Raw genomic sequence first — 12,532 nt, 5'->3', positions numbered from 1 at the left:
CTCTCTGCTCAGACAGCACATTTAGAGAGACATTAGTCAGAAAAATACCCCTTTCTACCATTATGATGTATCCTGGCCTGAAGCACTTGAGAACACAGTTAATCACCTGCTCATAATTCAGCCAGTACCAGAGTCCGTCCTTTCACCGCAACTGTGTTTTCCTTCCTCCTGCCACATTTTCCAGGAGAGCTAACTGAACATGAGCCGCCACATAAAGATGAGACCCACACGCCCTACAACCTTGCAGGCTGAATTCCTGGTGTGCTACAATGTAACAGCTCCTCCATCCTCATACCTCTTAAAGCCTAATAAAAATTATTTACGGTCTCTGTGGGCTATCTGGTTTAAGCCTCTCCAGCTCAAGTATGACACTTTCTGGGACACTATTAGGTTTCTTACAGCACTCTGACTAGCAATCACATCTGTACCTGACTGTCAGGGGACACTCTTGGCTGAGCTGGCCACCTTGGTCTATTGCTGAGAGCTCTGAAATTCCTCAATTGAAACATTTGAAAGTTAATGAACCCTTCTAATACAAAGCTCCCACAGCTCAAGAGTTCTTTTATGAGCCCGACACATGGCAGATGCATAGGAAAATCTCACCTGAGGCAGGCCCCTCTTTTCAAAAGATGCCGAGGCCGCAGGCCTGACTCTCAGACACGGCAACAGCTGACAGTCAAGAGCGAAAGGCACGACCCACAGAAGGTCTGGGCAGCTCCACCATAGTACACTACACTCACGGCCATGGCAACTGCCTATAGCTTTGCATCAGTCAAGCTATTACTTCAACTCATGAATTACAACAATCAGAGAGAAAAAAGACATCTCACTGGAGAACCTGTACATTACTAGAAAACAGGGCAGGCTAAACAACTTTGAAGGCACTTGTGCACAGGCTCACATTTACCAGAGAACTGCAGCACACTTAAGGTTTTCCCCTTCCAGTGTAATGAAAGCCTCCAGCATCCCCTGTGGTGGGGTGGGTTTTTTTTTTTCTACCTCTCACAGAAATAAAATCCAAGTTTTAAACAGGGCTGGCAGTAAGTCACATACACTCACTAAATAAATATAAGGTTGTTACAAATGGTAAACCATGCCAACAGTCATTAAGTCACAGCCATTGTCCAAATGCAGAACAGAATCAACAAAAAAAACTCTGGAGTCAGCTACACAGAAACGCCATGCAGAAAAAGCTTTTCAAAGCAATCATTTACTTTGGTACATTGTCATTTGACCTTGGGTTCAAGGTTCAGGGACATCTGACACGACAAAGATACCTTCGTCTTGCAGAACTTGTACCTTCAAGTAGTGGGATCTAGAACTGAGCCTGGCTACTGCTCTCTGGCCACAACAGAGAACTGTTTGCCCATCCATCTTTTAACCAACAAAAACTATCAGGACTCCAGCACACAGTTTCAGATACACACATTTAACAAGTTCCTCAGCAGAACGCAAGAGCAGAGGACAGCACAAAGGAAACCCAGCACCTTTGCCTCAGAAGTGCAACATTCTTCCACATTCTGCTCGTTTCAGTTAATAGTTCCCCTCTCCAGCAGGGCACACCTTGCCTGAATGATACCACTAGGCCCAGGGATACCACTGCACTTAATCAAGAGGACTGAAGCGGGATCAGATCGGTACATACACACACACAAAGCGCGGGGTAGACTGGGCTATCACTGCAGTTGAAGAGGAAAGGACTGGCTTTTGTCTTTTGGTTTGTGGGTGTGTCCCCCCCCTTTTCCACTCTTAAATTGCTAGGTCTGCAATTGGGGTAGAGAATGGAGAGGGGGAAGGGAAGACAATCTGGTGAACAGCTGGGGCCCATCACTTTTCATTGCAGGTCTTGGAGAGATGTGGTTGACAGAGTGATGCACAGAGGCTGTCCCAGTTAATGACTTCACCATTCTCCATCATTATCCCCATCATTAGGAAATTAGGAGGACAGAAGGTATTTACTGTAAACCTGCCACCTCCCAAGGAGAGATAAATAGAAACTGATAAATGGGATCTTCTGGTGCTGTTCGTCTATTAACCTTCTGCTTCCCAGTTTAGGCATATGCATGCTATCCTGCCATTAATATCCAGTAATTGGCATAGCAGCGGGCAACACAATCCTACCTTCAGCATATGAACATCTCCCACGCTGCACCCAAGCACACAACTACAGTCACAGCAAAGCTCTGCTAACCACGCCAGTGACAAGCTCCTGTGCCATTGCTTACACTTCAGCTCTGAAATCAGAATTACCTGTCATACCTGGTGGCTCTTAAGATGAGGCACCAATCTGGTCACAGGAAGCTTAGGAGAAGGAGAGCAAAGCATAGGCATGATCTCCCCTCCACAGAAGCAACAAACAGCAAGTAGACACATTTGCACCTTGAGCTGAGGTGCTATCAGTCCTGTCGGCCTAGCTCTAAAAACAACTCACCAACACCTCCAGGGAAGAGTGTCCCACTTCACTGCAATCTCTGAACACCAAGGAAAGCATTTTCCTCACCAGCTGAGGCAAACTGTTAAAGAAAAAGCAAGCTTCAGAGGGCTCAGAATTTATGAACTTACTTCCCTAGTCAGAAACGAGCTGCCATTTCAGCAACTATTTGACTAACAATTCTGTGGTGCTCCCTCACTGCGCGTGAGGAGCTCTCGGCATGTGCTTCACCACCACAAGACTGAACATCTCTGTCGCCACCTCCTTCCTCAGCAATCAAGCCCTGTGAGGCTGAAGGAAGTCACTATCCAAGGAGACCAGGATTTCACCTGAACCAGCCCTGCTGCCCCACACCCACAAAGAGAAAGCAGGCCCGCCTGCAACTAGGCCAAAGAACTCTCTTCAGCCTTTTCTTCCACCTGGAACATCACATCTCTACTTCAGAAAACCTCACCCCACTGCTACTTGCCTCTGTGTATTACTTGGCATTATTAATAGCTTTTACTTACCCTACCACTAGGCATTTTCCTTTCAACCAGCATTACAAGTTCCCAATTCACATGATGCACATGTAACCACAACTCAGAAACACCAGCTAGGATTACAGCTGCGTTTCAGATAAGTTAAGCCACAAGTTTCCGTCAACTCTGGCAGAAGCCTTCAAAGACACTCACATTGTTATGGTAAATTTTAACAACATCTAACCTTTTTCAGAAGCTCAGAAAAATTGGAGGGCATGTTCTCACATGCACTGTCCTAGCAAGCAGGTCATCTGCTCTAGGTTGGATGGGTAGCTGCGGTATCTTGGACGCAAGTACTTCTCTCTTCTAAGCTGTGGTAACATCTGCAGCTGCATGCTCACATCCAGATCACATTTTTCAGGGTGTTTTAGTCAATAAGCCTTCTCACCTGGAACAGCAAAAACAGAACATTTGAAAACACTGGGATTCTGGGGCTTGAAAGAATTTAAATAGCTTGCTTCTTCAAATAATTCTGCAGAGACATTTTTAAGTCAGGACATGAAAGCAGAAAGTAAAATTAGATTGTCTCCTAAATAAACTGGCATGGAACTCAAGGAGTGCACAGGCCTAACACAAAGAGCAGCTGTATTGCTACAGCAATCATCCTCAATACAAAAAACACACAACACAGCAAGAAACAGCAAACCAAAAAACTGAGGCTACCATCCCAGCTCCAAGAGCACACAAAAATACCGTACGATTCACTGTATCATATCATTGAAACCATTCAAAAGCCAATAACTTCTTTTTATTTGCATACAACTTGGGCAAAAATTGACAGGTGTAGGCTGAAATCACTTAAGCAAAGAAAAATACTTTCTCATTTTAAATATTTAATGGACACTAAAAAAAAGAGCCAAAAATTCCATTGCTGCTTCCTGACACAGGCTTTAGGAATCAAGGGAGTCTCTGCTTACAAGATCAAAAAGCTATACAGCCTTCAAATTTTGTGAAAATAGAGGGCCAGGTGAGATACAGAGAAACCACAACACTTATTGAAGAATAATGTGCAGAAACACCCTGTATATGAATGCCTCCTCAAATAGTGCCACTGCAGGGAAGGTTCCTTTATTCAGAGTCCATACCTCCCAGCCTGAAGACATACAAGACCCTACTTTATTTATTTGGTGTCAGAAAGCATTATTTATTTCTCTCCCCCATACACACGCCTTTAATGCAGACAGGCACAGCCATTCTGTTGTGTTCCAGTCTTTCCCCTTTCATGCAAGGCAGAGCAAAGTTTTGGCATCAGCAGGGAAACTCATGCTACTGATACTCATTTTAAGACTTGCCACATAAGATTTACAACAATATTACCAGAAAACTACTCTAGTCTGAACCCAGCTCATGTGGGGGGCCAATGAGCAGAGTTATCTCCTCCCCACATCCAAACCACCCCTCCCAAAGACATGCCTAGTGACAGGAATAAATCATAAACCTAGAAGAGCACTTGTACAGCTCTCAGGTGGCTCAACCCATCTTGCCCACAGAAACGCAGAGCTAATGACTCTTCCTTAACGCAGCCTCACCATCCTGTACCACGGCCTAGAGACGCACAATGAGCACAGTGCCGCTGCCTGGTCTGTGGGTAGAAGTTGTGTTTGCTCCTTCTATGCGCACTATCTTATACACATTAATTCAGTGCAGGAGACCAACGAAAACGTGACTGTGATAGTGAGTTCTAACAGTAACACAAGTATTAATTTCCATCTGTCTAAGCAACTGGCAGTGTCCATCAATTATGGCAATAGCCAACTAACAGTTGCAGCTGCAAAATAAAAAAAAGAAGAATTAACATTTCAAGCTACTGTCATTCACCTGATTTTTTTTACAGTTGTAATTAGCAAGCTGCAGAAGCTGTCAACAATCAACATCAGCCAATCTGTCTGCACCAGGAACCCGACTGCCTGCCAGAAATTGCCTCCGACAGGTTTCTTTTTTCTCCCCTTGCTTCCCCCCATTAAAATTTTTCCTTCAAATCTCCCTAACACTCATCTTTTTTACCAGTCACTGGAATTGAACGTGTCAAAACTGAGAGAGACAGAATGACTGACACTGAACTGATAGAGTCATAATTACTTCCTTTCTTCAAACCTCCGTACAATAATGCACTGCCATCTATTTCCCCCATGACCCCGCTTCCCCATCAGCACAGAAAGAAGACTGCAACCCATTCACAAAATTTGACCCTTACCTAACCCTAAACATGTCTCATGTGGAAATAGTAAGAAATTAAAAGAAACATTTCTAAAGACATACTCTTTGCTGAGCAGGTGCAACTGTTTCCCATTTTTCACTTAAGAGCGTGTTAATACTGCTTACGACACCCACCTGTTCCATCCCCTTGGGGCAGCTCCACCTCAGAGCCACCCAAACCCCCAGGGTTTGTTCATTTCCTCTTTCTGTTTCACTACACCACATAACCACGAAACAAACCAAACCAACAACAAACCCCACCAGAACTTAAAGTAAACAAACACTTGCTAATTTCTCTCTTAGCCAGAATTTAAAGACCCGGAAATATACAAAACTTACTCTCTCAGAAACAAACATCCTAAGAGAAAATAAACATCTTGAAGCAGTGCTGCTCTACTTTCACTGGAAAGTTTGTTTCGTGGTTTGTGGGGTTTTTTTTTTTTTTGTGGATTTGGGGTTTCTTCGGTTTTGTCAGTTTTGATTTTTTTCAAATAACCCATCCACATTTTTAAACCCCTTCAACCTCTTTAAAACCAGCTTGTAGCACAGACAAGATAAAATTCTCTAAGAGTTTAACCCTTGTATTTGTAGTAATTGACATCATATTACATTACACATACCATAACTAGACACAGGCAGTAGTAAATGACTTGGGATAGCCTGCTTTCACAGAAGCATCACCTCATGTAATTAACTATTAATTGAAGTAATTTTACATCGCTGAGCATTTCTTACCTACCAGAGCAGCACCCATGTCATCTGAAACATGGTGACCAGAGACCTCTGACTGTAACACAGCAGCAGGTAACATATAGAACATAATAGTGCGCTAAAAGGAAGCTACAGCAGCCTGCTCCATGTGTGTACACTGCTGTCTGACCCCTACTGAATTCAGACATTAAACTGCCAGTTGAGCAACCAGAATAAAATTATCCAGTCATAGCAGAAAATTAAGAAGAGTCTCAAAATTATTTTTATCCTCCAACATAAAAAGCCACGAGTGAGTGCCAATACCTTCTCTTAATAAACCACGCAAAGATTTACAGCCCTGGTAGAGTTAGTGTAGGATTTGTGAATTACTACACACCACATTAGTCGTAACCAACACTGATATTGGAACAGTATATAGGGCAGTGCTGAAAACCCTTTCCGAGTGCTCTTTCACAAATAATATTTATAAACTGGAACACAATGAGAGAAAAATCCAGTTATTAAAGTTATCTGAAGAGCAAGTTTAGAGAAAAGGTTCCTTACCACAAACCTTCCTCACCTACCCAAAAGCACAACAAGGTAGTGCAAATGAAAACCTTCCACTGTAGAAAGAGAGACTTAAGACCTCTTAATACAAGGCCACTGCAAAATATTAGGCAGAGTACACCTGTTTTGTAAAAACACAGAACACAACATAAACCCCTTCTTTGCTAACCAGAGTGAAAGATACAGAAAAGCTTCCAGCTTCTTCGAGCAAGCACAACCTGCTCCCTTTTGAGCGCCCTTTGTTTCCAAAGGCGAGCACAGCTTCCCAACAAAGGAAAAAAAAAAACTTTTCCTCTAAAGCATCCTATCAGCTCCCAAAGCAGCGGGAAGTCTAGGGGACTGTTAAAACTTACTTGGGAATACGAAGCCAAGACCAGCGCTGCCCGCCGCAGGCCAGCCAGCCCTCCCCGCCGGGCAGGGCACCCCTAGCCCCCCACACCCCGTAACATCCTGAGGAAGACTCACGTCGCCGCAGCTCCGGCTTTCTTAACGAGAAACTCGAGTGGCGCTCCGCGGTACACCTGGGAAAGGGGCTGCCCGTGGACCCTCCCCTCCCGTCCCCTCCCCGCCGGCGGCTTCCAGAACATTCCGCGCAGCTGCGCCGGGACGGCGCACGGGCAGGGGATCGCCTCGCCTCGCTCCCCGAGGCGGCCGCCGCCTCTCGCCCCACAGCGAAGACCGCCGTCCGCACTTGGCGGAGACCGGGGGGGCTCCACGGCCCCTCGCCTGTATCACCTGCCGGCTGTCCCGCCGGGCCGCGCCGGCCCGCCCCCGCCGCCTGCCGTGAGGGGAGCTCCCGCCGCCCGCCCTGAGGGGAGCCGGCCCCGCGCGCCTCAAGGCCAACGGCCGCCGCGGTTCGAATGAGGCGGGGGCACGAGCGCGCGCTTCACGGCCGTGAGGTGTCGGGGGCTGCGGAGACTTTTCCCTCTCAGACAGCTGGAACGACGGACGCACACCGCATTTTTTTGTGGTTTAAGAAAAAGGAAAAAAAAAAGCTGATTAAAGGCTACGTAGAATACACTTCTGCCCCAAATCTGCAAGGCTTTTATATTTATCTGTGCCCGCTGAAAGAGCCTGCAGCTGCGCTAGGTTTAGGACTGGCCTTAGCCAGGAGCACTAGCCAAAAATGATTTACATGGGAGGAAAAGGATTTAACAAGAGAAAAACGCACTAACCACTTCCAAAACAAAGGTCACTTCAAAAGGGCTTGAAGGATAAATCAGGCTGGCAGCAGCATGCAGCTTCAGCAAATAAAGATATTTTTTTTCAGAGCAGCAGAGGGGCGTGTGGGCCCTTCGATGAGCCGTACAGGGCATCGGGGGGGTTAGGATGCAGCCACGGCACGCTTTCCCTGCATGGAGCTCCTGGAGCTGTGTGGGGGCTCTGGAGCAGAATGCTATCAGGAGTTTGTACAGCTCCAGAACTTTTCAGATGAGCAGATGAAGGAGGTCAAAACGTGACTCGGCTGGCTGGGCTTTCCCGTGCAAGCCAAGCTGTCTGATTGACTGCAGGGCAACCAAGCCATCCTGTCTTCCTGGCAGGCGTGAGGCATTGCCGCCTCTGATGGGAAATAGAGACAGAAGCGTGTAGAGGAAGGGGGTGGCGGAAGGCTCATGGAGGGATTCAAGGGGAAGGGACAGATAAGGGGGCGCCCGGTGTTGTGTGTGGGGGATGTTCAGGAATGTTATCAGCTCCATCAGTTATTTCCCCTGCTCTGAAATGGACCAGAGGGGCATGCAGTTCTGGTTTTCAGCCTTCCAATGTAGGGGCAGTTACCTGAAGTTCACTGTTTCTGTCAGCCCATCTCAGGCTTTTGGTGCTTTCAGCTGCTTTCTCTCTGAGAAGCCTGGCTGGCTAAATGCAGACTGTCCGGGGAAAACAGCGGCACAGCAGCTGCCATCCCCAGGCGGGAGTGAGCCTAAGCATCCAAGCACCTTCCTGAAATCTGCTTACACAGGATATGCCCTTCCCATCGAGGATGCTAAAGCAGAGACAAGACATTAATGAAAGTTGCCTTTTAAAATTAAAAGCCCTGGGAAAAGATCCTTCTCTTTCCTCTGAAACAAGAAATGCACACTTTTGTGTCAAGTATAAAAGCGCGCTAACAACCACAGCCAAGGAGGTTTTCCTTAGCCTTACCCCTGCCTTGCAGGCTGACAAGAAAGTCTGAAATTCCATAGCTTGGATCATATCTTAATTACAGAAAATGCAGATTAAGCTTCCTTCAGGTCCAGTGGGAAATGCCGTGAAAAAAAAAAGAGTTCAAATATATAATTTTGGTTTTAGTCCTGCTTGTGAGTGTTTTCAGTTGCTTTTACACACAAGCGTTGTATGCTGACACAGCCGTACCATTTCTGCAAACACACAGGGACATGGAGTACGGGAACACATCCTTTTTATCTGAATTACAATACTCTGGCCTGTACAAGGACACAGTAATGGCTTAAGTGAAAATATAACTTGTAGAAATACCACTAAAATTTTAACAGATCGTATGAAATTTCATTTGGCACACTTAACGGCACCCTTAAAACATAATAACATTTTTACTCTAAGCTAAGATGATAGGTTTTTGAGTTTTGTTTTGTTGTTATTTCCTGTATGCTCTTTGTTCTTTTTAGTGTTCTGTAAAGGTAGAAGTCTGGGGGTAAGTTAAATTCCAGTAGGGGATTGCTGAGTTTTTTTCACCTTTAAAATTATCCAGGATTTTTCTGAAATCACAAAAGTGAGATCATGAATTCCAATTATTAAAATCGGCAGCGTTAAGATCGCGACTTGAGCGGTAAGACTGTATGTAGTTTCATCTTTGCAGTCAAAACTTTCAAATGCCCACTACCTAATCCTTTCCAAATATGAGAAGAGATAATCAAGATGTCAATTTCACATGGATCAATAGTTAAGTGCAACAACAATTTTGTTCTTTAACAGTACAATTAAATAGATAAAGTAGTTTTGGGAAAACCATTAAAACCTTCAAGTCCTGTGATTCTCTTAAAATTAATCTTGCCAAGAGACCACTCATATGAGTAGGTCGTTGCGGAGCCAGGCACTTGTTTTATGTGATTAAACAAGAGATTCTCTACGGGAGATTTTTCAAAAGCGCCCATGAAAGTTGTTACTGTAACCCCATGAAAATCAGCAAGATCTGCTCTGTAAAGGTGTCTGCCTTTTTGCAGCCCCCTCAATGTCTCTTATGAGTAGCCCCTTGCTTTTTTTTAGAGACCTTCCAGAGATCCCACAGATGGAGATGTACAGACAAGTCAGGAGTATGCAGGTGCCAGGTGGAAAACCCCTGCCCTAGGAGCTTCTGCCTCTGCCCTACATCAGCATTGGGCTACATTGAAGTAGTCACTTAAAAGATGCACGATTGTATTAACAAAAAAAGTCACGCAGGACACCACTTGGTTCACTTGCTTTTTGCTAGCTGATAAGGCTTACAGCTAGACTTTGATTTTTATTGAAGTAAAGGCAAGTGAGATGGGTCAAGCCCTGAGTCCCATGGAACTAAATAGCAAAACTGCTGTTGCCTTTGCTGAGACCATTATTTGGTCCTCAACATACCCAGACTGTGTTTTCATTGGCACGATGCTAATTGGATCTGCCCTGGCTGAGAGGATTCCTAACTGGGCTTTTAAAATCCTCAGCACCTCCTCCCGTATGGTCAACAGAGACCCGGGATGGAGGCATTACTTGCAGCTTGCATGCCTACAGACAGCTAGAATAAGGGACGTCTTCAAGGCTTCTCCAACGGCATGTTTCCTGAGAAGAGAAAAAGCTGAAAAAAGATTGTCATCAGGGTGGGACCAACCAGGTCCAGCCCACAGGATTTTCTACAGAAATATCTTTTTCATGAACAGAGCCTCAAACAGGCATACAAGGGTGTTACTGAGGCACCCACATGGGGCGTGTGGTACTCCACAACAAACATCGCCACGTTCAGGAGCCTGTTTTCCTAGTGGTGATTGTAGTTACATCTGCTAGAAGAAAGAGTGCTCTTTGTCATCAGTACGAGAGTTGGAATGACACCCAAGAACGCCTCAGCAAAACAGTGTTCAGCTCCAAGCAGGAGGTGTAAAGAAAAATGCACCAACCTCACAGGACATTTGGATCCCCGAGTCCTCAGGGTTGGCAGCTCTACACACAAGGATGATAAGACTGCAAAGCAGCAGTTTCCGAGGCGTCCGCTGGGGCAGGAAGGAGATAGCTCGGGAAGAAAATAATGATTAAGTACTGACTTTGGGGGGAGGGGCAGGCGGGGCTGCTACCATGGAAAATTACAGCTTTTTCTTTCTGTTCAGTCTGAATTTATTTATTTATTTACAGTTGGCATTTACCCACAGCCCCGGTCCTGTTCTCTGTCCGATTACAAAAGACAGATTACAGTCTGCAGCGGTCTGTAAGTAGCAGCAAGCTGGCTGCCTGGTACCATTTTGTCGTAAGCACACCGTTCGGCAGTCCCAGTCCCCTCCTTGCTCACACCAGTTTCTCCCTTGCTCAGCTCAGGCGCCATCAGAAAAGCTCAGTGTTTATTGAAGTGGGAGACCCACTCTCATGGACAGTTCCGAGCTGCAAGCCCTTTTTCTCTTCAGCTTGCACTGTACAGGGAACTCTGGTTTAAGTGCATCTCCTATGGAGACCGTGTTTCTGCTTCACAGTCAGGGGTAAGGGCAAGTAAGAAGAAATGTAGACAAAGTCAGTCCCCTGAGACAGCCAAAGCTGGCTGGAGTTTGTGTAGAAAATAGTACACTGAAAGGAAGGCAATCTGATAGCTACAGGGTACAAAAGATGGCAAAGCTGCCAAGAAGGATGACAGCAATCATTGCTTTTGCCCAAAATGCCATCTTCCTAGACTAAAAACTAAGAAAATGCAGTTCTAGAGCAAAAAGCCTAAGTTGTGGCAATGAGTGGTCTCGTTACTTCTGGCAATGCCATGAGTGTCCCAGAAGCATCTTGAGGCACTGAAATGTGTTAACATCTGGCCAAGAGCAGAGGGGGGTTCCTCAGCTCAAACCTAATCTCTCTCACAGGGCTCCAGGACGAGCTGGACAGGCAACTTAATTGAACCTGTGCAAAAAAAGAAACAGCACCTGTCGTGCAGTCAAATCCGTGTGAGGGAGCAGAAAATACAAGATGACCAAGTACCTGGTTCGGTATGTACTAGGAATAGCAGGTGGATAACAAGCACAGCTATTGCTTTCCCTAAAAGCGTTTCCCAGAACTGTTTCTGGGAAACCGAAAGGATTCTTACATTTTTCCATCCCCAAGTGAAATATTAGGTGTTTGTCTTTTTCTTCAGTGTAATTAAATTCTTGCCAGGCAAATAGGACGCAAGAGCAATCTCTAAAAGAACAATCCTTGGAAAGAGGATCTGACTGATGCTCACTCTCTCCTGCACAGCAGCTGGGTTTTACTTCGTTTATTGGGAAGTGAGCCTATCAACCAGAGATAGATCAGATTTCTGATCAAGCATTTAAAAGTAATGTAAATAAGACAATAATAAATATTTCATATGAAGCATAAACAGGTGCCAAGCCGTTTTAAGAAAAAAAAAAACAAGTATGGAAACTGGGCAAACAAGAAAGCATGGCTATCAGCTGCTCTCCTGTCTCACACAGTTTCAAAGGATGCCACTCAGGATAGTTCCTGACCTCCTAACAGATGTGTTGTCCCTTGATTTTTGCTGTTGAATATTATTTCTATTGGGAATGAGAGTTTATGAAACTCAAGTGATGGGAAAAAATTACTTATAACCCAGCAGGGTACTGCCTGAAAGCGTCCTGCCGAAAGAGCACGTTTTGTGCCCAGCTCGTGCGTCTGGGCTTCGGCAGACTAAGACGTACACCTCGCACCAAGGGCCTCCCAGATGTCAGGACAGAAAATGGTTCTTGGACATAACACAATCGGCCATCTAGTGGGAAAGAGGGAAAACTACTAGACCGTTTGAGAAATTTTCCCCCTTTTAAACTCTCGAATAAGTCCAGATAATGGAACCAACAGACTAAATTTTCTTAAACCCTATGAAGTCTGAAAGAATTGTTTTAACCTTTTCTTAGCTGACCACCAGCAAAACACAGTCTAAGGTGTTCAAGATACATCAGAAACCGCACAACTATCATGATTAATTAAG

At 45.3% G+C, this 12,532-nt stretch overlaps 1 long non-coding RNA gene across 1 annotated transcript in view; it reads right to left on the bottom strand.

Annotated features, from left to right (window-relative positions):
- Positions 1-12,532, bottom strand: part of LOC135313214 (uncharacterized) — a 323,303-nt gene that overhangs the window by 292,891 nt on the left and 17,880 nt on the right. Inside the window, exons 4-5 of the long non-coding RNA XR_010372855.1 lie at positions 3,137-3,340; positions 2,432-2,513 (exon numbers count right to left, since the gene is read on the bottom strand). This is a non-coding gene — a long non-coding RNA (uncharacterized LOC135313214). The remainder of the gene's footprint in view (positions 1-2,431; positions 2,514-3,136; positions 3,341-12,532) is intronic.

Source organism: Phalacrocorax carbo, chromosome 4 (assembly GCF_963921805.1).
Source record: "Phalacrocorax carbo chromosome 4, bPhaCar2.1, whole genome shotgun sequence".
NCBI lineage: Eukaryota > Metazoa > Chordata > Aves > Suliformes > Phalacrocoracidae > Phalacrocorax > Phalacrocorax carbo.
Note: the sequence above shows the minus strand (reverse complement) of the source record. Positions and strands in the feature narration are given on the sequence as shown.